At 42.7% G+C, this 27939-nt stretch overlaps 3 non-coding genes across 3 annotated transcripts; all 3 read left to right on the top strand.

The window, feature by feature from the left end:
- Nucleotides 1-6436: 6436 nt before the first annotated feature.
- Nucleotides 6437-6508, top strand: Trnah-gug (transfer RNA histidin (anticodon GUG)). Its single transcript has one exon. It is a non-coding gene; the product is annotated as a tRNA-His (tRNA).
- Nucleotides 6509-12004: 5496 nt separating this feature from the next.
- Nucleotides 12005-12076, top strand: Trnah-gug (transfer RNA histidin (anticodon GUG)). Its single transcript has one exon. It is a non-coding gene; the product is annotated as a tRNA-His (tRNA).
- A 7622-nt stretch (nucleotides 12077-19698) lies between these two features.
- On the top strand, nucleotides 19699-19770 carry Trnah-gug (transfer RNA histidin (anticodon GUG)). The gene has a single exon. It is a non-coding gene; the product is annotated as a tRNA-His (tRNA).
- Nucleotides 19771-27939: the final 8169 nt, after the last annotated feature.

The following is a 27939-nucleotide window of genomic DNA, read 5'->3' as shown; positions in this document are numbered from 1 at the left end:
ACCATACATAGCTTATGACACATCTAAACAAATGTTCCTTTGTAGTGTGAATGTCGCTGGAATAGATGACATAAAAATGGCATGCTTTACTTCAACATGGCTCTTTATTTTGAAGTAATGGTAAAGACAAGCAAGAATTACCTGGACTAAACGCATTCTTGATGGTACGAATTCACGAATTCCTTGCAGTAGTCGCTTCACATAACTGAATATACTACTGTTGCTTCTCAGTGCATTTGTTCTTCAATCAAATGTGTCACATGAAATATGTCTCTCTTTGAAGTCTGATTTCGTAAAATTAGCATAGAAGGTTCCTTTTGCAAACATGTAATGGATTTTCATTTTCTGACATTTCCTGCAATCTCGAGAATCTTTTTACTGATTCACTCATGAAGATTCGAAAAGAACTGTAAATCATCCAATATCTTCCGTCTTTAGCTTGAATGCAGTATGTGTGTTTTTGTATACGCTATCTTTTTTTCTACATTTCTATGTTTCCATATTTTTATAGAGCACAGTCTTGTTAAGACAGGAACCAGCAGGTGCCAATGAATTTCATTCAAGGAAAATTATTATTTGAGAAAGTAGTTGCTTATACACAAATGTGGGATACTGGGACCACATTTGCCGTCACTTGTAGTTAATTTAAGGTACACAACTCAGAAGTATCATGAAAAACTATTGTCCTCATTACCTACAGACAAGATACTTCCGGTGTAGAGGAACCAGCTAATAAGGAAAACTGGAACTCATTCCTACCATTAGTCAGTTTCGCATGGGTCTGTATTATGGTTCATACTGTATTACTGTGTATCAGAAATCGGAACAGTCGGAGTCCTGACACTCGACATAGAAAAGAAAAATGGATCAGTTTTATCTTCTATCTTTATGTCTACACCACATGTTCTTTGGTGATTTTTTTTTTTTTTTGTTCGTCATGGAGATGTGGCGGTTCTAAGTACAATGGTCATGGACTCTCTCAATTATATTACACTCTACTTCTTTGTTATGAAGTTGATATTACTAATTTATTGACTTGCTTTTGAAAGAATCGTCTCCTCCTTCATTTCATATAAAAAGCAAATTGTCTGTTACAGTCGGGGAAAGCGTTGTACCTGGAAGGTAGTGAACTAGGAACACGTAACGTTTCTTGGTCTTTGTTTCAACCAGGCGACTGATTTTGGAGTCACATGAAGAAATCCGCATCATAAACCACGATACGAAGGTACTTGTGTTCTCTACTGTTTTTGTTGTAAGAGATGAATTTGTGTTACATGCGGAGTTTGTAAATATTACAAGTTCGACTGTTTTAAGCGCTGTAAACTATGTTATAGCTATTTGGAGGATATTGCTTATTGATCACATACACACTGTTTTGGTGAATAAGTTCTGTATATGAGTAATAATAGTTACATATCGTGTCGGTAGTTAAGCCATACATCGTCAGTCGTGCACTAACTTGTACAATGAAATGGATGAGGCCTTCTACCATGAAACAAGTGAAATTTACTAACGAAATGAGTTTCTTTAACGACTTAACGATTTTCACTGTCTCGAAAATGGAAATTTGAGTTAGTTGACAATAGTTTCTTCTTCATGTTTTTAACTTTAATTCGTTTTTGACAGTGCATCTTCTTAATTTGATTCCACTTATTCATTATTGCTATGTTACAAAGTAACAATTTAACAGATGGAATATTAAAAACAGCGTTGCAAATGCTTTCTAGGTTGTAATACTTTTAAATTTGAATAGCGTATTTGTTCCTAGGCGCATGACCGTGTTGTTCCTTGGAACAATTTTTCGCGTCTGGGAAAACCTTAGTTTTCCACATTAATTTTTGTAATTTCAGGAAACCTGTAGCTCACATGAAATGTGTGCTACCAATTCAAAATGGAATAATAAAATATAATAAGCTTTTGTTACTGGGCAACACTCTACCCTATCTCTTGTATGGGTTCCTACATTTGTCTACATTGCGAGAATTTACTGGGAGTCTTTCTCCGTGCACACGGTTTAAATGTTCCTTAGCTTTTCTCTTATTTTGTTTCTTCTTTTACGTTATATATTGCTGAACATTTTTTAAATCCTCATGTCTTTCACGATCTTTCGTTGTACATTCTTCACTCTTCTTCGAAGCCTCATTAATTCAGGCGGTTCTATACTTTAGGGCATCCTGCTGTAACCCAGGCTTCACTTTCATAAATAATTATTTTTGGGATCGTTCCACGTATGTTAGGAAATTTGTTTAATTTCAAAGGCAGCTTTGAGAAGAAATCACGGCAGCTGTATCGTTGTATTGTTGATCGATCGTGCACTCCATATAGTTTCTACATCTACAACTACATTTAAATCTACACACAGCAAGCCAACTCATTGTGTAAGGTGAAGGTACTTCATGTACCGCATTCTCTTCCCCCTTTTTCTGTTCCAATCACGAATGGAGCGGGAAGAACGATTGTAGGTAATCCTCCATCCGGGCTATAATATCATTAATTTTACCTTCAAAACTTTTTCGCAAGATATGCAAAGGTTGAAGCAATATATTAGCTGACTCTACTATCAAAGAACGCACACGGAATTTTAAGAACAAACCACTGCTTGTGCCGTCTGCCACTGGGATCGGACGAGCGTCTTCGTGACTTTTAGAAAATGACTAAATGAACCTGTTAATGGCGTTTCTAGATTGTAAACTAAACTCATTTTATACACTTCAATTTAATCCTAGCTTAAGCTACTACAGCACTAAAATCAGTCTGCTGAACACCTATGTCGGAGCTGAAATATTCACAAAAAGTATATCACCAGTGCACTAAATTATTTTGTAGAGTAACACATAAAAATAGTGCATCCTTATGTTCACAAATTTACATTATAACAACCAGAGAAATTATTGTATAGATCAGTCTGTTTGGATTGTTATTTTATCGTTTTGAGAACTATGCAACATGATTGGCTTGAGACACAAACGCAGGCATTTTCCTCGGCCATTCTCATCCTCCCTCTAATTGCTCTTCTCTGGGAAGTGCTGTTTCTTTACGTGACTTCTCACATCGCTATTCCACCCTTAATGCTGCTATGAGAATATCTGACTTCACCATAATGTTTTTAATTCCTAAGCAAACCTAATACAGTCGAAGCACAGTATTTAGCACGAATTATGAGTCCACCATGCTACATACTTTGTACGGATTTGAGAAACCAACTCGCCAGCTCCTACATGTAGACGAAAGCGAGTATGGTGCTATGAAACTCCACTACTTCTTCGATTTTGCTCTTATATAACACCTACAGCAGGGTGCTCAACTAGTCGATTGCGATCGAGCGGTCAATCAGCGTGGTTTAATCAGTCGATCTTTCTTTGCCCAAAGTCTGGTCAAACGAACTGTTTTTGTAAAACACCAGTTTGTTGACAACGAGTGTTTCGCACCGTATTTGTAGGCGGTAAATACACTCCTGGAAATTGAAATAAGAACACCGTGAATTCATTGTCCCAGGAAGGGGAAACTTTATTGACACATTCCTGGGGTCAGATACATCACATGATCACACTGACAGAACCACAGGCACATAGACACAGGCAACAGAGCATGCACAATGTCGGCACTAGTACAGTGTATATCCACCTTTCGCAGCAATGCAGGCTGCTATTCTCCCATGGAGACGATCGTAGAGATGCTGGATGTAGTCCTGTGGAACGGCTTGCCATGCCATTTCCACCTGGCGCCTCAGTTGGACCAGCGTTCGTGCTGGACGTGCAGACCGCGTGAGACGACGCTTCATCCAGTCCCAAACATGCTCAATGGGGGACAGATCCGGAAATCTTGCTGGCCAGGGTAGTTGACTTACACCTTCTAGAGCACGTTGGGTGGCACGGGATACATGCGGACGTGCATTGTCCTGTTGGAACAGCAAGTTCCCTTGCCGGTCTAGGAATGGTAGAACGATGGGTTCGATGACGGTTTGGATGTACCGTGCACTATTCAGTGTCCCCTCGACGATCACCAGTGGTGTACGGCCAGTGTAGGAGATCGCTCCCCACACCATGATGCCGGGTGTTGGCCCTGTGTGCCTCGGTCGTATGCAGTCCTGATTGTGGCGCTCACCTGCACGGCGCCAAACACGCATACGACCATCATTGGCAACAAGGCAGAAGCGACTCTCATCGCTGAAGACGACACGTCTCCATTCGTCCCTCCATTCACGCCTGTCGCGACACCACTGGAGGCGGGCTGCACGATGTTGGGGCGTGAGCGGAAGACGGCCTAACGGTGTGCGGGACCGTAGCCCAGCTTCATGGAGACGGTTGCGAATGGTCCTCGCCGATGCCCCAGGAGCAGCAGTGTCCCTAATTTGCTGGGAAGTGGCGGTGCGGTCCCCTACGGCACTGCGTAGGATCCTACGGTCTTGGCGTGCATCCGTGCGTCGCTGCGGTCCGGTCCCAGGTCGACGGGCACGTGCACCTTCCGCCGACCACTGGCGACAACATCGATGTACTGTGGAGACCTCACGCCCCACGTGTTGAGCAATTCGGCGGTACGTCCACCCGGCCTCCCGCATGCCCACTATACGCCCTCGCTCAAAGTCCGTCAACTGCACATACGGTTCACGTCCACGCTGTCGCGGCATGCTACCAGTGTTAAAGACTGCGATGGAGCTCCGTATGCCACGGCAAACTGGCTGACACTGACGGCGGCGGTGCACAAATGCTGCGCAGCTAGCGCCATTCGACGGCCAACACCGCGGTTCCTGGTGTGTCCGCTGTGCCGTGCGTGTGATCATTGCTTGTACAGCCCTCTCGCAGTGTCCGGAGCAAGTATGGTGGGTCTGACACACCGGTGTCAATGTGTTCTTTTTTCCATTTCCAGGAGTGTATGACAACACCGTCTGCACCTCTTTCGTCTGCATGTGCATTCCACTACCTTCAACGCTCGTGCCAAGCAACAGTCTTTCTTTCTGGATGGTGAGATGAATACTTGCGAACTGTAAATATGTATGTTGTGAGCGGCGAGAGCGCTAAGGGTTTGCTGCATCGTGAGATGTGGTTTGAGGTGTAGGGGCTAGGGGTGGGGGGACAAAAACAACGAACAAGCCGCTTCGCCTCTAGTAGGCAACACAAACCTGTGTTTTCGAGCTTTCAAAAAACAACAATGTGCACTACGGAAGTAATGATCACTTAAATACTTTGTGTTATCGGAACTTGCTGTTTGATCTGGAACGTCAACTTACCTGCTCATCACTGATTTTCGACTCAATCGCAAACAAAATAGCGCGACAATACGCACCACAATGACTGCACAGTTCAGCGACAATGCCGTCAACACTGGCGAATAGTATGCCACGCAGTTGACAACGAACATCGTCAAACCACTACGGCGTGAAGTCTCCTGATCACTGCATGGTGTTACCAATCAGAGCTAAAATATCTGCCCGCCTAGTTATAGATCTCACTTAGCAATCGTTTGAAAATTGAGTGCAGCTAAATGCAGGAAAACATACCACTTTCATGGTGAATGGGAAGAACTAAAGATGGGCAGACTAGTTTTTTTCACAGAACCACACCCTTTGAGATAATTCTTCTTATCAGACTAGTTCAACAACATAGTTTAAGTGAACTGCATAGTTTATTTTAATTCTGAAGTATCAGAAAACAACAACACTTAGAAAAACTCTTAAACTCGTAAATTTGAAAGCAAATTGGTGCCTAAAGAAACTGAAAAACCTTTAGGAACAAACGAATGTGCACATTCCTACGACTTACCTTCTAAAATTAAAAAAAATTTTAAAAAATGTATACTATCAGTCGAAATGGGCTGAGCGCTTTGTTGTTAACACAGGCCTTACTTGAGAACCTAGGATGTGGGAAGCATTAAAGGTCAAAGTATTCTCAATGTCACTAATAGCATTTATCTGCCATGTCGTTCTTTTTCTTATCTTATGAGCTCTCGAAAAAGGAACTCGTTCTTAATTAACGGTTCGGAAAAATTAGTTCTTAAGGTGGGAAAGAAGTGTGTAGACACAGATACTGGAGACTGAACTGAAATTACGGAACGGTTTCGGTCTTTAGATGAGACGCAGTTCGCACGGTTCGGAACTGGAGCCTGAACTTAAGTAAGTGAATTAACGTATCAGTTTCGGCCTTCTTATCAGATGTAGTTCGCACAGTTCACCGTTAGGAGTTCGGAAATGAGGCCAGTCAGGCCCTGGGAATGCGTTGTTCTCAGTATCAAGGGAGTATCACTGTCGCAACTATCAGTTGTCAAAAGTTCCCAACCCTTTTTAACTGAATTACTCAAACACTGTCGGAATTGTGATCAAAGTTTTCTTTACTACTGAAAGATGGAGAAAGCTGAATCGGCGGTCTAGCGGTACCGAGTGACGTCAGCAACTCTGCGGCCACTAACAGAAGAGCGAAGTACACCCACGCTGAGTTCACCAGCCGTGATAGTCTAGTGGTTAGGACATTGCGTTGTGGCCGCAAGAACCCAGGTTCGAATCCTGGTCACGGCAGAAGGTTAATATTTTAATGAGGAATGGCGCACTTGCTCTTACCCTTTCATTGATACTTTAGTCTTGTTGGAAAATAATTGTTGGTTTTGTTCAGATCGATTCTGTACTACTAGATTTATGAAATGATACGGACACCGTATTGCAGAAGCGACTAGTAATCCATGTACGGGAAAGTGGAATATTTTCTAAATTACGAACCAAGATTCCTATCACGAAGGTCGTAGCATATACTAACCGATGGGAACGGAGGAAGTGAAACCGAAATTGTATCTGCCGTTCCACAAGGAACAATAACAGGCTCTTTAGTTTTCCTGACCTGTGTAAATAAATTAGGGCTCTTTAAAAACGTCAGGAGGGGTACAACAGCAAAGCAGAAAAACTGGAGAAGAAATGCAAAGTTGTAGAAGCACACGGCTTGTTGTAACATATATATGTCGTTACAGCAAAAGTAAAGAGATCTCTGGACAAATGAAAAGCAGCTGTATCAATTTTAAGAACTCAGGTGACAATTCAGTACTGCAGAGAAGGGAAGGCTGAAAGGTGAAAGGATATATAAATGGCTGAACAGAGCAAAACAAACGTATGGGAAGGAGACGGGAAGATACAAAAACATGAATGTGACCAGTGAAAGACCTTAATCGCAGCATGTCATCTAGGATAGTCGCTATTCCTTATGACTTACTGAGCTGCTTGGGAGAACCAGCCAGGTCACAGATAAGTGAGACTGATATAATACCTCAGGCTAAAAGAAGAAAGTAATCATTCAAATTACAAAGCAAGGTGTGAATGCTACCGAACTATCAACTCAGTAAATCACGGATGCAAAACACCAACACGATTTATTTAGAGAATAATGGATCAACTGACAGAAGTCGATTTCGAGGGATATCAGTTTGCCTTTCGGAGAAATATACGAACATCGGATGCAATTTTTATCCTATGACGTATACACTGAAGAGCCAAAGAAACTGGTACACCTGCCTAATACAGTGTAGGGCCCCCACGAGCATGCAGAAGTGACCACGCGACGTGGCTTGGACGCGACTAATGTCTGAAGTAGTGCTGGAGGAAACTGACACCATGAATCCTGCAGGGCTGTCCATCTGTAAGAGTCAGACGGGGTGGAGATTTCTTCTGAACATCACGTTGAAAGGTATCCCCGATATGCTAAATAATGTTCATGTCGAAACTCAGAAGAGTGTTCCTGGAGACAATCTGTAGCAATTCTGGACGTGTGGGGTGTCGCATTGTCCTGCTGAAATTGCCCAAGTCCGTCGGAATGCACAGTGGATTTGAGTGGATGCAGGTGATGAGACAGAATGCTTGCATACGTATCGCCTCTCAGAGTAGTATCTAGGCGTATCAGGGGTCACATATCACTCCACCTGCACACACCCCACACGATTATAGAGCCCCCACCGGATTCAACAGTCCTCTGCTGACATGCAGGGTCCATAGATTCATGAGGTTGTGTCCATACCCGTACACGTCCATCCGCTCGATACAATTTGAAAAGAGACACGTCCGATCAGGTAACATGTTTGCAGTGGTCAACAGTCCAGTGCAACTGTTGACCGGCTCAGGTGAGGCGTAAAGCTTTGTGTCGTGTAGTCATCAAGGGTCCACGAGTGGGCCTTCGACTTCGAAGCCCCTTATCGATGATGTTTCGTTGAATAGGTTGCACGCTGACACTTGTTGATGGCCAGCATTGAAATGAGCAGCAATTAGCGGAAGGGTTGCACTTCTGTCACGTTGAACGATTCTCTTCAGTAGTCGTTGGTCCCATTCTTGCGTGATCTTTTTTCCGGCCGCAGTGATGTCGGAGATTTCGATGTTTTACCGGATTCCTGATATTCACGGTACACTTATGAAATAGTCCTACGGGAAAATCTACCTCGGAGATGCTGTGTCCCAATGCTCGTGAGCCGACTATAACAACATGTTCAAAAGCACTAAAATCTTGGCAGTACGCCATTATAGCAGCAGTAACCGATCTAACAACTACGCCAGATTCTTGTTGTCTTATACAGGAGTGGCTGACTGCCAAGCCGTATTCAGCCTTTTTACATATCTCTGTATTTGAATATGCATGCCTATACCAGTTTCATTGGCGCTTTAGTGTATTTGAATATAGACTGAAGAAATGCAAACTTACATGTAAAGCAATTGTAGTCTTTTTTAAGTTTCTGACAGAGGTTTTTGCAAGGTGTATTTCGAAACTCTAAAGGTAGCAAGGATAAAAGACACAAAGCGAAACGATATCTACAGCTCATACAGAAACCACGTTGCAGTTATAAGCATCCGAAGGACATGAAAGGGAAGCTGTAAATGAGAATGTCATGAGATAGATTTGTTGCTTATCCCCGATGTGGTTCACTCTGTACAATGAGCAGACAGCACATGAAACCAATGAGACGTTTGGAAAGGGAACTAAATTTAACGGGAAAGAAAGAAAAACTCTGGAATTTGCCGATGTCTTAGTAACTCTGTCAGTAACGGCAAAGAACTTGCAAGGTAGTGTCTTGAAAATAGATTGTGAGTAATATCGGCAAAAAGAAGGAAGGGTCTTGATATGTACTCTAATTTAATCAGACGATACTGAGGGAATTAGAAAGGAGGCACTAAAAGCTGTAGATGAGCTTTTTTATGTTGGCAGGAAAAACGCCGAATAAGAGAAGATAAAATTCATATTGGCAACAAGGAGAAAAGCATTTCTGAAAAAGAGAAATTTATTAATTTCAGTTTGAGGAAATCTCTTCAGAATGCATGTGCGAAAGTGAAAAGTAAGCGGAAAAATTTCAGAGAGTAATAGGGCAGACATTTTTTAAACGTGATTATAACGAATATGGATCAGATCCTAATTAAGATATACTGAATCAGATTGCATGGGGTGGGAAGGAAGGGAAGAAAGTTAGGACATTACTTGATCGAAAGAAATAATCCTGAGACATCCGTGCAGTGGAGGGAAGTTTGTGACCTAAAAATAATCGATTGTATACAAGAACTGACTATAAACGCAGGTTCAAGTGGATGTATGGTATAGCAGTTGTGGACTAGGGACCACAATAACACGTTGAAAAGAAGAATACTGCAGTGTTGCAACATAAATGTTTTTAACAAATGTAAGAGTGCATTAAGTGATGCAGTGTGAGGCTAGCAGTACAAGCGGTTATTGAATAATAAAGCTAATGATAAAAAGGAACTGATTAGGGTAATGCCCTGATTAAAATGTCAGTCTTTTCCGTTAACATGATTGAAACTTGGGCTGGTGTGGCTACTAGACGATAACGGCTGGTAGATGGACTTACACAATTCAGTATCTTCTATCCCTCTCTGGGAGCGACCTCTGTCTTTTCCACACAGATCTGTACAAAGGGTAGCTCCTACCCATCTGCTTCAGTATACCGATAACAATGCCTTCGTTAGCTATCATCCGAACCCTCCAAGCTACTCAACTGCCCCTCTAGATAGAAAACTTCTCTTGTTTAGAACTGAAATCGGCTAGCTCTCAGAATCATTTATCTTTTTGGGCAGTTTCTAATGATTTTATTGCTGCATACTGAATACCGTTCTGAGCCATTGATAACTAAAGAAATGAACAATGAAGTTGGGACAAACTCCATTGACGTATGGCTGGTTGCTTGACTCGGTGGAGGGTTTCAAAGACCGAGTTCATCGGTCCCATCGGGTTACAGAAGGATGGGGAAGGAATCAACCCCGCAGTTTCCTGCAGCTATTTTGGAAAATGGCGGAAAACCTATATATTAATATGCTGATTCGCTTACTGTGGAGAGAAGCTGTTATATGAAGAGCAAAATTTATTGAACTTATGTGCCTGAGAAATTGGTAGGCTCCATACAGTTCATATTTTCGACAGCTCAACTCCAAAAATTTTCGAAGATCCTTTCATTTTCGCTGATTCTAATCCCCGAGGTGTGCTAAAGTTGTTTCGAAGCTAAATTCCCATTTTCCACAATCAATTAATAATCCTTTGACAAATGTTATTAATAACTTCTTGTGCTGTTACTGTGTTTCTAACACATATAATTACAATATTTATAAAGTGCAAAGGTGTCAAGTCCACTTCGTACTTGGAGGTGATGGAATGTCTTTTATATACATAAGGAGTTGAAGCGGACCCAGAATTAATGTATCACAAAAAATTCAGCACATTGTTTCCACTTACGTTTAGCACTACTCGTAATAGTTTGTTTAACGAGTATTTTAGTAAAAACGTTCTAGTAAGGAAGCCTGATGATAACTAATTAGAAGCTGCCTTATGCTATCGTGGAAACACCACATTGATCTTTATATTCTAGCTGTCTGAGAAACTCTGTGATGATGGCAATATTTTTTGTTTTCGTTGACGACGCGTAACAGTTGCTGCAACCAGACCTGAAGATGACTTATACTGACTGAAACCGGTCATCTAAAATAAGCAATATTGTGATACAGACTTTTGTTACTCAACAGTTGTATGATAATTATTTAAAACATTTTGTGCCCTTTATTACTCAGAGAGTTTTAGAGCATATTGTTTGGAAAAATTCCTTATGCTAGGGTTGAATTGTGTACACCGCTAAGAAAATGACACAGTAAGCTGGAACGACGGGTGTTATGTTCTAACGACATTAACACTTCGCGACTTTTCTAGTGAGATTTTACCTACATATATTTATATCAGTGCTACTTAATTGTTGCTTCTGGTTGTTTAAATATTTATAGGTGATCAGTTTCATGTGAAACTACATGCTTCTTCAAGGAATGTACAGCACGGGATGTACAGAATACTGGTAGCGTTTCATGAAATGATTAGGGTTGAGGAACGGGTAATGCTCCAGAATTCTGTAATAGGCATTGAAAGCGAGATGATAAGCATTGATTTAAAGGAGAGAATGTTAATGCTGAATGGTAGACTTTTAATGACTTGGATCAGAATGTATTTTTGATAATTGTCTCTTGAATATTTCTCTGGAATTCAGGCGAGTGGCGTCGCGCAAACCGCTCTATATTTAGGCAAGCCGACTTATTGCCATTTTCAGACGTCCAGGCGCCCTTTAGACGTCGATAACCACCTGAATATCAGAGAAATATTCGAAATTTTCCTATACCAAAAAATACCAAAATCACATTTAGTTGAATCCCTTCTACATTCACTGATGTTATGGTGAATTTCATGCTGTCGACTGACTTTTTTACTTTTTCTACGTTTTAAAGGCCCATCTTGTTTAGGAACTGTCAAAGAAAAATTACCACGTCAGGCTTGTTTTGCAAGCATGCAATGCATTTTTATTTTTCTAACATTCCCACCAATCTCGAGAATTTTTTTATCATGACTAAAGGTAACGATCTCTGTCTGCGTCCTCCGTCTTGCTGCTGCAGTCTGTTGCTCTGCTATCGAGACGCCACCTACCTGCTGGCGAAATTACTGTGCCTACTGGAGCGGAAAGGACAGTTTTCCGCTCCCAGATGAGCGCTTATAAAAGAGTCAGCGTAGCCGTGGTAGTCTAGTGGTTAGGACATTGCGTTGTGGCCGCAAGAACCCAGGTTCGAATCCTGGTCACGGCAATACAGTGCTCTGTTTTGTATTTGTTACAGAGTTACAAATTTATTCAAAAAGCTTCTTCTAATTTTAATAATTAAAAGTTTTCATTCATTTCACCAACATTACACAGATGTGATTTAGATTTTGAGATATTCTTTACATATTTTAAATAGGATGTAACTTGGTCACCAAGTAACAATGAACACAATTCTACTAAACAAGGAGTAGCCTTGAGTATCACATGCTCAACTATAGGCTGCAGATAGTGAAGACAGATAACTGAAACTGCTCAAATCATTTGTCTCTTTCTTATGATGGAAAATGATTGACGCTCAACGATGTAACCATGTTCGAGAAAAATTCTGCGGTGTGGACTAAAATTACTGTGTCCAAAAGCGTGTAAAAATTGAGGTGCGAATTCATGGAATCCTTGTAGTACTCTTTTCATCATGTAACTAGCTAGAACACTGCTGTTTCTCATTGTATTTATAATTCAAAGAAATATATCGCAAGAAAGACGTCTCTCTTTTGAAGTCACGAAATCATTACCAAGAACAACAATAATTTGTATTATCACTTCAAATCACTCATTGTGGTATCTGTACTTCAGAAGTACACATTTTCAATAGCTTGGATGCAACCGTAAAAGATCGTCTACTGATACACTAAAGGTTAGGAGTATCCTTTGGAATTTTTTGGCAGTCATCTTGGACACAATAGCCTACCGATTATTTTGCGCACTTTAGTACTGTACATATAATTTTGTAGTAAACTTTTTAATTAATTTGTTTATGAAAAACAGGTACTTTTTCCTTTTTCTACGTCTTTAAGGCCCATCTTATTTAGGAACTGTCAAAGAAAAATTACCACATCAGGTTTGTTTTGCAAGGATGCAATGCATTTTTATTTTTCTAACATTCCCAGCAATCTCGAGAATTTTTTTTGTCATGGCTATAGATAACGAATTCTAACATAATTTTTCAAGCGTTTCGTTCGATGAAGATTCATAAAGAGTTGTTAAGCATCCAGTATCTTACGTCTTTGGCTTCAATGCAGTAAGTGCATGTCAGCGTACAATACTTTCCATTCTATATTTCCATATTTCTGTAGAAGATAGGCATCAACAACTGCAGATCAGTCTTATATGTCGAAATTATCGTTTGCAAAAGAAGTTAATCACAAACAGCACTGAGATACTGGCACTACATTTGACATCTCTTGTTGTTGATTTATAGTGCACAATTAAGGACTATCAAGAAGAGCTATTGGCCACATGCACTATCGAGAAAATACCTTCGATGCTGGAGGAACAAATTATTAAGGACAATTGGAGTCACCGCTGTAGCTAGTTAATTTCTACCTCATACTGTATTGCGATGTATCAGAAATAAGAATAGTATTTGGATTGGATTGATTTGGGCGAAGAGACCAAACAGTGAGATCATCGGTCTTATTGGATTACGGAAGGAAGTCGGCCGTGCCCTGTCAAAGGAACCATCCCAGCATTTGCCGGAAGCGATTTAGGAAAATCACGGAAAATCTAAATCAGAATGGCCGGACGTGGGTCTGAACCGTCGTCCTCCCGAATGCGAGTCCAGTGTGCTAACCACTGCACCACCTCGCTCGGTAAATCGGAATAGTCCGGATTCTGACAGCCAACATAGAAAAGAAAAATGGTGCAGCTCTACCATCTGATCTAATGGGTCTACTTCATGATCTTTGTGTGATCTTTACTATGTCCTGCAGATACAATGGCTCTAACGACAATGAATATGGTCTTGTTCAGTCATATTCCCATTACAATGCTTATTACGAAATTAAAATTACTGATTTGTTGATTCTCGTCTCGAAGTATCTGCTTCTACTTCAGTAACCGTATTAAGCACATAACCTGTTACTGTAGGGGATAATGTTGTACCAGGGGCATAGTGTACGAAGGAACATACACTAAAGAACCAAAGAAACTGGTACACATGCCTAGTATTGTGTAGGGCACCTGCGAGATTGCAGGAGTGCAGCAGCAACACGACGGGGTATGGACTCGACTGATGTCTGAAGTAGTGTTGGAGGAAACTGACACCATGAATGCTGCAGGGCTGTTCATAAATCCGTAGGAGATCTCTTCTGATCAACACGTTGCATGGCATCCCAGATAGGCTCAACAACGCTCATTTCTAGTGAGTTTGGTGGACAGCGGAAGTGTTTCAACTCAGAAGAATGTTCCTGATGTCATTCTGTAGCAGTTCTAGATGTGTGGGGTGTCGCACTGTTCTGCTGGAATAGATCAAGTCCATCGGAATGCGCAATGAACGTAAATGGATGCAGGTGATCAGGCAGGATGCTTACGTACGTGCCACCTGTCAGAGTCGTATCTAGACGTATCAGGGTTCCCATGTCACTCCAACTGCACACGCCCCTCACCATTACAGAGCCTCCAAAAACTTGAACAGTCCTCTGCTGGTACGCAGGGTCCATCGATTCACGAGGTTGTCTCCATACCCGTGCACGTCCATCCGCTCGATACAATTTGAGATGAGACTCGTCCAACCGGGCAACATGTTTCCAGTCATCAACAGTCCAATGTCGGTGTCATCAAGGTCACACGAAAGGGCCTTCGCCTCCGAAAGCCCATATCGATGATGTTTCGTTGAACGGTTCGCACGCTGACACTTGTTAATGGCCCAGCATTGAAATCTGCAGCAATTTGTGGAAGCGCTGTACTTCTGTCGTGAAGTGGTCGTACGGGAAAATCCCCACTTCATCGCCACCTCGGAGATGCTATGCCCCATCGCTCGTGCACCGATTATAACACCACGTTCAAACTCACTTAAATCTTGGTAACCTGTCATTGTAGCAGCTGTAATTGATCTAACAACTGCGCCAGACACAGGTTGTCTTACATGGGCGTTGGTAACTGCAGCGCCGAATTCTGTCTGTTTACATATCTCTGTATTTGATAACCCATGCCTACACCAGTTTATTTGGCGCTTCAGTGTGTAATACTCCTTGGATGTCGTTTCAGTGTAGTGGCTGATTTTGGAGTCACATGGAGGAATCCGCACTAGAAATTGCCATAAGCAGTTTCGGGCATTTTTTAATGTTTTTCTTGTTGTGAGACATGAGACTGTGGTTTGTGCGGCCTGTATTAATATTTCAAGTAACACATCCAGTAGCGCTATATTTTATGTTGAAGTTATTTGAAGCATATTGTTTGTTCTTTAGTAGAGTTTAATAGGAAGTAAAATTAATATAGCTGTAAAGCTAGTTACATAAGCGTGGATGGTTGAGCCATACTTAGTCAATCGTGCACTATCTTGTACTTTCAAACTTGTCTTCTGCCATACCACTTGTTAAATCTGTAAACGAACTGAGTTTCTTTAATGGCTTAACAGTTTTCCCTGTCTTGTAAAAGTTATGTCACATGCCAATAGCTTCTTTTTCAAAATGTTTTTAACTTGTAAATAATTTTGATAGAACTTCCTCTAAATGTGGTTTCACTTATTGGTTATTGGTGTGCAACAGAATAATAGTGTAGCAAATAGGCTATTAAATAGAGTACTGACAAGTTATTCTCGATTACAACAGTTGTAAACGTGAACTGCGTATTTGTTTCAAGGTACATGGCCATATTAGTGCTTGTAACAATTTTTCACATCTGGAAAAACCCTACTTTTCTGCGTAGTAATTTTTGTAAATTCAGAAAAAGACTGCAACACACATAAAGAGTATGATTTCAGTTCAAAATGGACTAAAGAAATGTAATAAACTTCAGTTACAGGGCAGTCTGAATAATGTTCCAAGGTACAATCTGCCCTACGGCGCCTCTTTTATGGCTTCCTACAGTTCTTATTCCAGTGCAGTTTAAATTGCGAGCCTTTATCGGGAGTCCTTCTCACTCCACACGGTCTACATGTTTCTTCCATTTTAGTTTGTTTCTTTTCGTTCTTTTTTTGTTTAAATCCTCATTCCTCCACGATCTTTTCTTGTATACCTTTTTCTCTTCGTGGAAGCCTCATTTATTCAGCCAATACTGTACTTTTTGGTGTCTTACTGTTGCTTGTACCGCATTTTCATAAGTAAAAGTTGACAATGCTATGGTTTTCTAAAACTTCAACTGGCTTTCTTTCCTGACCTTGCTCTGTACTTGTTTTAATATAGTTACAGATATGCAAGTAAATTTATTTAATTTCATAGGAAGCTTTCTGAAGAAATTACGGCGGACATATAGTTGTGTGGTTGATCGATGGTACACTCCACATGTAACTACATCTACATCTATCTCTATACTCAGCAAACAACCTCATTGCATGCGGCGGAAGATACTTCGTATTCCGCTGTGGCGTTAATCTCACTAATTTTTTCTTAACGTTCTCTTGGCAAGATATACGAAGGAGCAAGCAGTATACTGGTTGATTCTTCTAGTGGCGAATTTTAAGTCTGAACAACTGGTCGTAGCGTTTGCGACTGGGAGTTGGAGGGGCATCTCTGTGACGTTTACACTTTGATTAAACGAACCTGTTACTGGCCACTGACCTTATTTTATACATTGCAATTTAATCCTAACTTAAGCTATTTCTGCGTTGTTTTCTGCCCTTTGTCAATAAGTTGGCAGGTAACTTCTAATAAAGCCATTTTCTCCCTGCCTATTACAATCGCGAATAATACGCAACTAATACAATACTCACCATGTATAAGGGAGAATTTGTCTAATTATGTTATTGTGGTTATTGTGCGAGGAAACAGTGTGCCTTCTGACTCAGTTTAGGGACGTGGGGGCTGACACTTTTAGCACTAAAGTTTCCACGCGATTCACAACGCCCCTCATTTATAACAAGTGAATTAACAAACGACGGAGCTGATACTCGATGGTACACAAAAGAGGCCAGAACACCGTTGAAGAAACAACGAAAAAAGGATGCAAAATTTAAACGGAAGCATTAAAGAATCTTGAAATTTATCTCGGATACAATGTGACATACTTATCATAGTTTCTGCAATGGAACCTTGTCTCGAAACCCGGCAGAAAATCCAGACAGATTGTGGTCGTACGTGAAGTATGCTAGCGGCAAAACACAAGCAATGCCTTCTCTGCCCAGTAACAACGGAAATACTATCGATGACAGTGTTGCTAAAGCTGAGTTACTAAACACAGCCTTTCGAAATTCCTTCAGCAAAGAAGACGAAGTAAATATTCCAGAATTCGAATTAAAAACAGCTGCAAACATGAGCAACTCAGTAGCAGATATCCTCGGAGTAATGAAGCACCTTAAATCACTTTATAAAAACAAGTCTTTCCGTCGAGATCTTATACAACCTAAGTTCCTTTCAGAGGATACTGATGCAATAGCTCCGTCCTTCACGGTCATATACAACCGCTCGCTCGACGGAAGAGCCGTACCAAAGGACTGGAAAGTTGCACAGGTCACACCAATACCGAAAATGGGAAATAGGAGTAATCCGCTGAATTACAGGCCTTTATCATTAACATCGATATGCAGCAGGATTTTGCAACATATGTTGTTTTCGAACATTATGAATTCGCTTGAACAGATCGGGCTCTTAACATACAGTCAACACGGATTTAGAATACATCGTTCTCATGGAACACAACTTAGTCGCACAAAGTTGAGTACTATGGACGATGGAATTCAAATTAATTCCGTACTTTTAGATTTTCAGAAGGCGTTCAAAACCGTATCTCACAAGCGTCTTGTAAACAAATTGCGTGCTTATGGAATATCTTGTCAGTTATGCGACTGGATTCGTGATTTCCTGTCAGACTGTAGTAACTGACGAAAAGTCATCGTGTAAAACAGAAATGATTTCTGTCGTTCCCCAAAGTTGTACTACAGGCCCTTTGTTGTTCCTTATCTGTATAAACTATTTAGGAGACATCGATCTACATAGGGAGAAACGATCATCATTATAAAATAAGGGAAAACAGAACTCCCAGAGAAACATATAGGTGTTCGTTTTTCCGCACGCTGTTCGAAGGTGGAATAAGAGAGAATTATTGTGAAGGTGGCAGATAAACCCACTGCCATGCGCTTAAGTGTGATTTGCATAGTATCCCCTGTAGATATAGATGCACCATTTCAGACTGCAGTTTGTGGACCGTTTCTGTGAGATGATCCGACTAAACTGTCTTATCGCGAACCCCGTAGCTGTTCGCTGTTCTTTGATTATGATCGTGTGTCTGTCCTCTCTCTCTCTCTCTCTCTCTCTCGTTAAACCAACTTTGTAAGTGCCAGAGACCATCGAAAAATATTTGAGAATTAGTGAATCGATTATTCTGCAAGCGACGTCTTTCGCGTTTGAGTTAGACTTTCCTTGTGTTGTTTCAATAAATCTTGATCTACCTTCTCTACATCTAAATTTGCGCGATCGTTGGACCTCACATCGCAGCGGATGGTTGCTGCTAGGTACTGGAAAGTATTAAGGCATTGGTTACCGGGTTACCGATCACGTAGTCAAATGATTCAGATTCTTTCAGTGTATTGAAGAGAATTGCACCACATGTATTTACACTGAGAGTTAACTGTCAATCATAGCAGAAGTCACTGGATATCTGCAAGTGTCACCCGTTTCGTATCCATTTCCTAATGATCTCAAATGACTACACACGTATGCATCGTCTGTACATAACCTCTTTGAGGTCCAAAATTATGACAACACGCTCCATGACGTTCTAGCACAATACAGACATCCTCTTAAGCAGCCGACTGTTTTGTGAAGCTGGTATTGTTAATCACAATATAAAAACGATTTGATTTTCACCTGTTCACAGGACCTTCGAGAAATCAGTTTTTGATTCAGCTCAAAGATCTGTTTATTCATACGTAATATTCAAAGATATTGTGTCTGACAACCTAACTTTTTTTCGTTTCCGTGTATCAGTCGGCTGTATACCTGTATCCAACCTAAAGTACAAACAAAAAGTCATTTTAAGGTAGAACACGAGAAATACAGCCTCCAGATGATCACAGATTTACAGTTTAATGACCTGGGAAAATAATGTATAAACCTATGTTATCGAATTAGACACACAGGATTGTTATTTTACCTTTTTGAGATTTGTCGTGAAAATGTGTGCGCCCGTGCACGAGTGCGTTCTTGCGTACTTGTAAGTGTAGGCAATCAATCCTGAGGTGCAATACGATTGGCCCGAGACACAAAGGCAGGCCTGTTCCTCGACAATTCTCATCCTCCCTCTAATAGCGATTCTCTAGTAAGTACTCCTTCGCAATGTGAGTGCCCACATCACTACTCCGCCCTTGATAGTGACAGGAGAATACTTGAATTAGCCGGAATGTCATTAATTCCTAAACAATCCTAGTACAGTTGAAGCACCGTACTCGGCGCGAATTGTCAATGTCACCTGGAGCACACTGTACAAATTACAGACGGGTTCTGGATTGATAAGTTATGCTATGTAGGCTATACTTTTGTAGATATATCACTGTTACAGTTATCATACGTAGAAAGTTTCTAACGGCTTTCAATTAAACAGTATCGAAAGTACGTTCAAAGTTTTCTTTGGGACGGAAGAACGGAGACATGAATCGGCGTTCTAGCGGTACAGGGTGACGTCAGCAAATTTGCGACCGCTAAAGGAGAGCAAAGCACACCCACAACGTCGCCACCAGCCGTGATAGTCTAGTGGTTAGGACATTGCGTTGTGGCCGCAAGAACCCAGGTTCGAATCCTGGTCACGGCAAAAGGTTAATATTTTAATGAGGATTGGCGCACTTGCACTTAACTACTGCATAGACACATTACTTTTGTTAGCAAATGATTGTCGGTTTTGTTCAAACCGATTTCGTACTACAAGGCATCTAAAATGATTTTGACACCGTAACTCACAAGCGGCTTTCAACCAAAAAACGAGTAAGTAGAATATCGTCTAAATTACTCATCACGATTCTTGGTTTCCTGTCAGGAAGGTCGCAGTTTGTACTAACCGATGGAAACTGGTGTAGTGAAACCGAAATTGTATCTAGTGTACAACACGGAATAATTATAGGCTCTTCACTGTTCATGATCTGTATAAACGAATGAGAAGACAACGTGAGCAGTTATCTTAGACTGTTGAAATGGTTCAAATGGTTCTGAGCACTATGGGACTCAACTGCTGAGGTCATTAGTCCCCTAGAACTTAGAACTAGTTAAACCTAACTAACCTAAGGACATCACAAACATCCATGTCCGAGTCAGGATTCGAACCTGCGCCCGTAGCGGTCTTGCGGTTCCAGACTGCAGCGCCTTTAACCGCACGGCCACTTCGGCCGGCTTAGACTGTTGAAAAATGAGGTTGGATGAAAGTGCACAATAGCAAAGCAGGAATGACTAAAGAAGGAATACAAAATTGTAGCAGCATACATAGGTACGAGGAAGATATATATGCCGCCTATAGGAAAATGAAACAGACCTGTGAAGAAAAGAAAGTAACTGTATCAGTATAAAGAGCTCAGAAGGACAAGCAGTATTAAGCAAATAAGGGGCAGATGTAAAGTGAAAGGAATATATGAACGGCTGAACGGAGAAAACCAACATGAACAAAGTATTAAGTAATGGAGATGGGAGAGATCATACTGTAAGAAAAATGTGTTAGTTGAAGCAAGATCTAGGGACGTTGGTATTTCGCACAAATTGCTGAGCACCTTGGGAGAGCCAGTCACGGATAAATGAGACAGGTGAAACTTCCTTAGAGTACAAAAACACGTAACATTTCAATATCCCAGGAAAACATGCTGTGATTGGGGTGAATATCACCAATATCACCGAATTATCAGTATAGTATGTTATGGATCCAAACACTAACACAAATTACTTACAGAGTAAAGGATCGACTGACGGAAGCGAATTTCAGGGAGTTTAGTTTGGATTCCGGAGAAATGCAGGAACACGATACGCACTATTGATACTATGACCGGCGGGGTCTGGGATTTTCTCTGCCTCGTGATGACTGGTGTTGTGTGATGTCCTTAGGTTAGTTAGGTTTAAGTAGTTCTAAGTTCTAGGGGACTGATGACCTCAGATGTTAAGTCCCATGGTGCTCGGAGCCATTTTTGACACTATGACTGATGTTTGAATGCAGATTGAAAAAATCCTAACTTACATCCAATCATCTGTAGATTTAAGAAATCTTTTGATAGTGTTATCTGCAACACACTCTTTGATATTCTATAGGTAGTTTTGATATAAATGCAGAAAGTACGAGGTTATCCATAGCTTACACAGAAATCATACTGCAGATACAAGGATTGAAGGAAATTAAAGGCAAGTTTTACGTCAGAAGGGAATGGGACAGAGTTGTTGTCTGTCGCCAATGCTATTCAGTATTTACAATAAGCAAATAGTAATGGACACCAAAGATATATTTGGAAAGGGAATTAAACTTAATGGGGAAGAAATTTGCCGACGCCATAGCAATTCAGTCAGAGGCAACAAAAGACTTACAAGCAGGTGTCTTGTAAAGAGATTATGAGTGAACATCAACAAAAGTAAAAAAAAAAGGCCATGGAAATAAGAAGATGGTGAAGCAGTTAGAGTAAGAAACGAGACACTAAAAGTTGTAGTTAAGTTTGCTACATTCGCATAAAAATAAATGACGATAGCCGAAGAAGAGAGGATGAAGTGCAGACTGTCAATAGCAAGAACAGCGCTTCTGACAAGGAGATGCGTATTAATTTAAATCTGAAGAAGGCTTTTCTGAAAATATTTGCCTGGTGTGTAGCCTCGTATGGAAGGGAAATCTAGGCGAAAGCCAGCTCATGAAGTAAAAGATAGGAGGCTAATGAAGATAAGAGGCTAATGAAGATGGTTTTAATCAATCGGTGTGGCGGGAGGAAGGGGGTGGGGGAGGGAGAGAGACAAATTTGGAGCCTTCCTTTACAGACAGGGTGGATTCTGAGTGAAGTGTATGGGATAAAAATTGTCGGGAGAGTACAAGGACTGACTATAGAGTACGGGTTCCAGTCGAAGTAACTGTGGAAGAAAGACAAGTCAAAAATCAGGAAGTAACAGTGTTGCAACAAAAAGGTTCCTTCAAGTGTAGGAGTCAATTCAGTGTTGTTGGTGAGAAAAAGCAATACCTGCATTTCACTGAATGACCAAGTTAATGAAAAAATAACTGATTAAGGGAATGTCATTCAAATATCAGTATTTTTCCATGTCCAAGATGCAAACCTGGTGGCTATAACGGCTGGTAGGTGGACTGATCCCGTCCAGTATCTTCCATCCATCTGTAGGAGTGCCTTCCATCTGCACTGCACACTTTCGGGCAGCTGTTTTCCATCCATCTGCTGCTCTGTTCCAACACTGCTGCTCCCCGTTGCCTTCCATCCACTCCCTCTAAGCTAATCAACGGCCCGTCTAGACAGTGAATCCTCTTGTTTAGAATTGTGATTCCGTTTGCTCTTAAAACCTTTGTCTTTTTCGGCAATTTTCAGTCCTTTTCTGGCACCATATTGACTACAATTCTGAACCACTGGCAGCTAGTGTGATAAACTACTGTTATAGATAGGGAGATAAAAATTTCTTCAAATTGTCACAAATTCCGTTAGTATATATATACATGGTATTCTCACTGTTCACTTTTATACGACTGATATGTACTTTCTAAATGATTAATTGCGCCGGAAAATTGTACCAAAAGACAGTGAACAGTAGAAATTTACAAAATGTGTTGACACGTTGAATTCTTTGCTTTGAAACTAACAGTTAAGTGAAGAGTAAAATTTGTTGAACGTAGGTGTCTCAGAAACGTAATATGCTCATCCAGTCAATTCTTAGACCCAAAAATTTCGAATGTTCTCCCACATTCGCTAACTCAGTTTCCTGTAGTGTGTTACAGCTGTTTTTTCGAAACTAAGAGTCCATTTCCCAAGAATCACGTAATAATTCTCTGAAAAATTTGTTAACAATTTCTTCTTCTATTGTTGTCTCTGTAACAATTAATTATATCACCTGCTGATGAAACACTTTCAAATGGCTCTGAGCACTATGGGACTTAACATCTGAGGTCATCAGTCCCCTAAAACTTAGAACTACTTAAACCTAACTAACCTAAGGACATCACACACATCCATGCCTGAGGCAGGATTCGAACCTGCGACCGTAGCGGTCGCGCGGTTCCAGGCTGAAGCGCCTAGAACCGCTCGGCCACCCCGGCCGGTTGAAACACTCTCATATGCGTTTTATACATAGCAGGTGATGGAAGATCGTTTATACACACAAGGAGTGGGCACGGATCCAGAATTAAGATCCATGGGTTATTTCATCCCTGAGTCACTAAGATTTTCTCTGGCGAAGTGCTCTCGGGCTTCCAGCCGGGTGGCGGTGTCTTCAAACTGCGACGTTTCCACGAGTGACATACTCATCATCTTCTGGCGAAGAAGGACATCCGAATACAGAGTGATGACCTACTCGTGAGCTTCGACGTCACCTTCTTGTTCACGAAAGTACCGCTACAAAACGCCTTGGCGCTCCTTAATCAGCACTTCGAGCCTGAAACAGTGAAGCTCTTTGAATATGCACTTACGACCACCTACTTCAAGTGCAATGGAGAGCATTATGAACAAGTGGATGGAGTGGCCATGGGATCTCCCCTTGCTCCAGGGATCGCGAATCTTTATATGGAACACTTTGAGGAGGTGGCACTACAAACTGCTCACCGTAAACCCAGGCACTTCTTCCGCTATGTGGACGACACTTTCGTGATTTGGCAGCATGGCAGACAGGCACTGGAGGAGTTCATGGCCCACCTAAACGGCATACATGACAATATCACCTTCACGATGGAAGTAGAAGAGAATGGCTGTATTCCATTCCTGGACATACTGATCAGGAAGAAAGCGGATGGCACGCTGGGCCATTCAGTATACAGAAAAAAGACGCACACAGACCTGTACTTCCATGCAACCAGCTGCCACCGTCCAGCGCAGCGCCAGTCAGTACTGACCACCTTGGTGCATAGGGCACACATCATTTGTGACAAAGAAAGCCTCTCAGGCGAATTACACCACCTAAGAGAGGTATTTCGGAAAAACGGGTACAGTGCAACACAGATTGGCAGGGCCTTCAAGAGGAGACAGGCTGACAAATTTCAGGAAGAGGAAGAGGAAGTTAACAAGAGACTCGCCTTTCTTCCATATTTGGGGCCCACATCAGCCAAAGTCGGGAGGCTATTAAGAAAATCAAACATAAATACCGTCTTCCGACCACCGTCGAAGACGAAAGAGCTGCTGGGCTCAGCTAAAGACCCACTCAAACTAAACACACCTGGTATATACAACATTGCCTGAGAATGTGGTGTGCAGTACATTGGTCAAACGCAGCGCTGCATCTCTAAAAGGTGCGAGGAACACATCAGGCATGTTCGACTTGGACAGATAGAGAAATCTGCTATAGCATCAAAGAAAACCACACCTTTGATTTCGAAAACACCAGGGTGCTGTGCCGAGCCGGGAGCTATTGGGATAGCGTCATTAAAGAATCAATAGAAATACGGGTCCACGAGAATCTTGTGAACAGGGACGAAGGCTATCAACTGAGCGCGGCCTGGAATCCAGCATTAGCAGCAATACGCCAGGAACGCAACAAGAACCGTCCAGCTCACGAGACGCGATCAGAATGCTCTGACGGAGACACGAACGGCGCACCCGCCTCCCCCTCCACCCCGCCCGCCGGCTCCGCTGGACCCAGCCTCCCGCGGCCAGGTGGTGGGGATCACACCGCAGGTATAAAGGGACCGGCATCCGCAAAGTCTCGGCACCTGGTCATCCGTAGGCTACAAAAGGTTTTAGATGACACAGAAACTTGGGCCCGTCGCTGGCGCATCACCATCAACTCTGAGAAGACGCAGGCAATGCTGATTACCCGCAGGCTCGGAAGGCGCGATCCTCCTCAACGACCCCCCCTCCACCTTCACCTAAATGGAACCCAACTCCCCTGGCGCAGAACCGCCAAGTACCTTGGTGTAACCTTGGACTCTCGTCTTACGTGGAAACCCCACATAGACGAGGTCCACAGGAAGGCCTGCGCCAGAATGTCCATCCTATATCCTATCCTGAACACAACCAGCTCCCTTCCCTGCCCATTAGCAGTAAATGTGTACCAGGCCCTGATCCGGCCAGTAATGGAGTATGCGTGCCCTGTCTGGGGATACGCGGCAAAGCAGCACCTGGACAAACTCCAGAGGCTGCGGAACCGCGCACTCAGAAGGGCACTGCACTTGCCTCTTGGATTCCCTACAGACGACTTGCACGCCGCAGCCGAAATCCCACTCCTGAGAGAGCGTTTCCAGGATCTGGCAAGGGCCTTCTATGAGGGTTCTTCCAGATCCGGAAACGCACTCATCCACTCACTAGGTCGGTATGACATGTCCCGCGATAAGCACAAGCGCCCTATGACGATCTTCGACGACTAAGTCGAAGAGAAAATCCCAACACCCAATCCATCATCCTGTTCCTTCCCATATAACACCAAACTTCTCGCCTACCTCAGGCAAGTACCAGACACACTCACAACAATCATCACAAATCACAGACACCAAAAACTAAAGAAAAATCACACACACACGTTCACAGGGGAGTAAAAGCCGAAAGGCTACAGACTCCCCCTCACACTTCCCCAAAGAGGGGAAAGCAACAGATGAGAGCAGCAGCAAAGTCTCGGCACTTCGCCAGAAGATGATGAGTATGTCACTCGTCGAAACGTCGCAGTTTGAAGACACCGCCACCCGGTTGGAAGCCCGAGAACTCTTCGCCAGCTGTATACGCCGGGAAAGCATACATTCACATTTAAGATTTTCTCTTCTTCTGAAACTATTTGATTATTTCAGCTTCGCACATTGTATTCCTTTTGTTAAGTATGATTCAACTCCATACAATATGTTTAATTCCATCTGTTTTTTTTTTTTTTTAGTTTTCTTCAGAGGAATATTACACATAAAAATTCTTGAAATATTTTACAAAAACATCAAATGGTAATAGTTGCTTACACAATACTTTATATATATACTATGGTATATATACACTCCTGGAAATTGAAATAAGAACACCGTGAATTCATTGTCCCAGGAAAGGGAAACTTTATTGACACATTCCTGGGGTCAGATACATCACATGATCACACTGACAGAACCACAGGCACATAGACACAGGCAACAGAGCATGCACAATGTCGGCACTAGTACAGTGTATATCCACCTTTCGCAGCAATGCAGGCTGCTATTCTCCCATGGAGACGATCGTAGAGATGCTGGAGGTAGTCCTGTGGAACGGCTTGCCATGCCATTTCCACCTGGCGCCTCAGTTGGACCAGCGTTCGTGCTGGACGTGCAGACCGCGTGAGACGACGCTTCATCCAGTGCCAAACATGCTCAATGGGGGACAGATCCGGAGATCTTGCTGGCCAGGGTAGTTGACTTACACCTTCTAGAGCACGTTGGGTGGCACGGGATACATGCGGACGTGCATTGTCCTGTTGGAACAGCAAGTTCCCTTGCCAGTCTAGGAATGGTAGAACGATGGGTTCGATGACGGTTTGGATGTACCGTGCACTATTCAGTGTCCCCTCGACGATCACCAGTGGTGTACGGCCAGTGTAGGAGATCGCTCCCCACACCATGATGCCGGGTGTTGGCCCTGTGTGCCTCGGTCGTATGCAGTCCTGATTGTGGCGCTCACCTGCACGGCGCCAAACACGCATACGACCATCATTGGCACCAAGGCAGAAGCGACTCTCATCGCTGAAGACGACACGTCTCCATTCGTCCCTCCATTCACGCCTGTCACGACACCACTGGAGGCGGGCTGCAAGATGTTGGGGCGTGAGCGGAAGACGGCCTAACGGTGTGCGGGACCATAGCCCAGCTTCATGGAGACGGTTGCGAATGGTCCTCGCCGATACCCCAGGAGCAACAGTGTCCCTAATTTGCTGGGAAGTAGCGGTGCGGTCCCCTACGGCACTGCGTAGGATCCTACGGTCTTGGCGTGCATCCGTGCGTCGCTGCGGTCCGGTCCCAGGTCGACGGGCACGTGCACCTTCCGCCGACCACTGGCGACAACATCGATGTACTGTGGAGACCTCACGCCCCACGTGTTGAGCAATTCGGCGGTACGTCCACCCGGCCTCCCGCATGCCCACTATACGCCCTCGCTCAAAGTCCGTCAACTGCGCATACGGTTCACGTCCACGCTGTCGCGGCATGCTACCAGTGTTAAAGACTGCGATGGAGCTTCGTATGCCACGGCAAACTGGCTGACACTGACGGGGGCTGTGCACAAATGCTGCGCAGCTAGCGCCATTCGACGGCCAACACCGCGGTTCCTGGTGTGTCCGCTGGGCCGTGCGTGTGATCATTGCTTGTACAGCCCTCTCGCAGTGTCCGGAGCAAGTATGGTGGGTCTGACACACCGGTGTCAATGTGTTCTTTTTTCCATTTCCAGGAGTGTAGTATAGATTTAAGTGTCAGGAAGTCGTTTCTGAAAGTATTTGTATGAAGTGTAGCCATGTATGGAAGTGAAACATGGACGATAAATAGTTCGGAAAACAAGAGAATAGAAGCTTTTGAAATGTGGTGCTACAGAAGAATGCTGAAGATTAGATGGGTACATCACATAACCAATGAGGAGGTATTGAAAAGGATTGGGGAGAAGAGAAGTTTGTGGCACAACTTGACTAGAAGAAGGGATCGGTTGGTAGGACATCTTCTGAGGCATCAAGGGATCACCAATTTAGTATTGGACGGCGGCGTGGAGGGTAAAAATCGTGGAGGGAGACCAAGAGATGAATACACTAAGCAGATTCAGAAAGATGTAGGTTGCAGTAGTTACTGGGAGATGAAGAAGCTTACACAGGATAGAGTAGCATGGAGAGCTGC

Source organism: Schistocerca serialis, chromosome 2 (genome assembly GCF_023864345.2).
Source record: "Schistocerca serialis cubense isolate TAMUIC-IGC-003099 chromosome 2, iqSchSeri2.2, whole genome shotgun sequence".
In the NCBI taxonomy this organism is placed as follows: domain Eukaryota; kingdom Metazoa; phylum Arthropoda; class Insecta; order Orthoptera; family Acrididae; genus Schistocerca; species Schistocerca serialis.
Note: the sequence above shows the minus strand (reverse complement) of the source record. Positions and strands in the feature narration are given on the sequence as shown.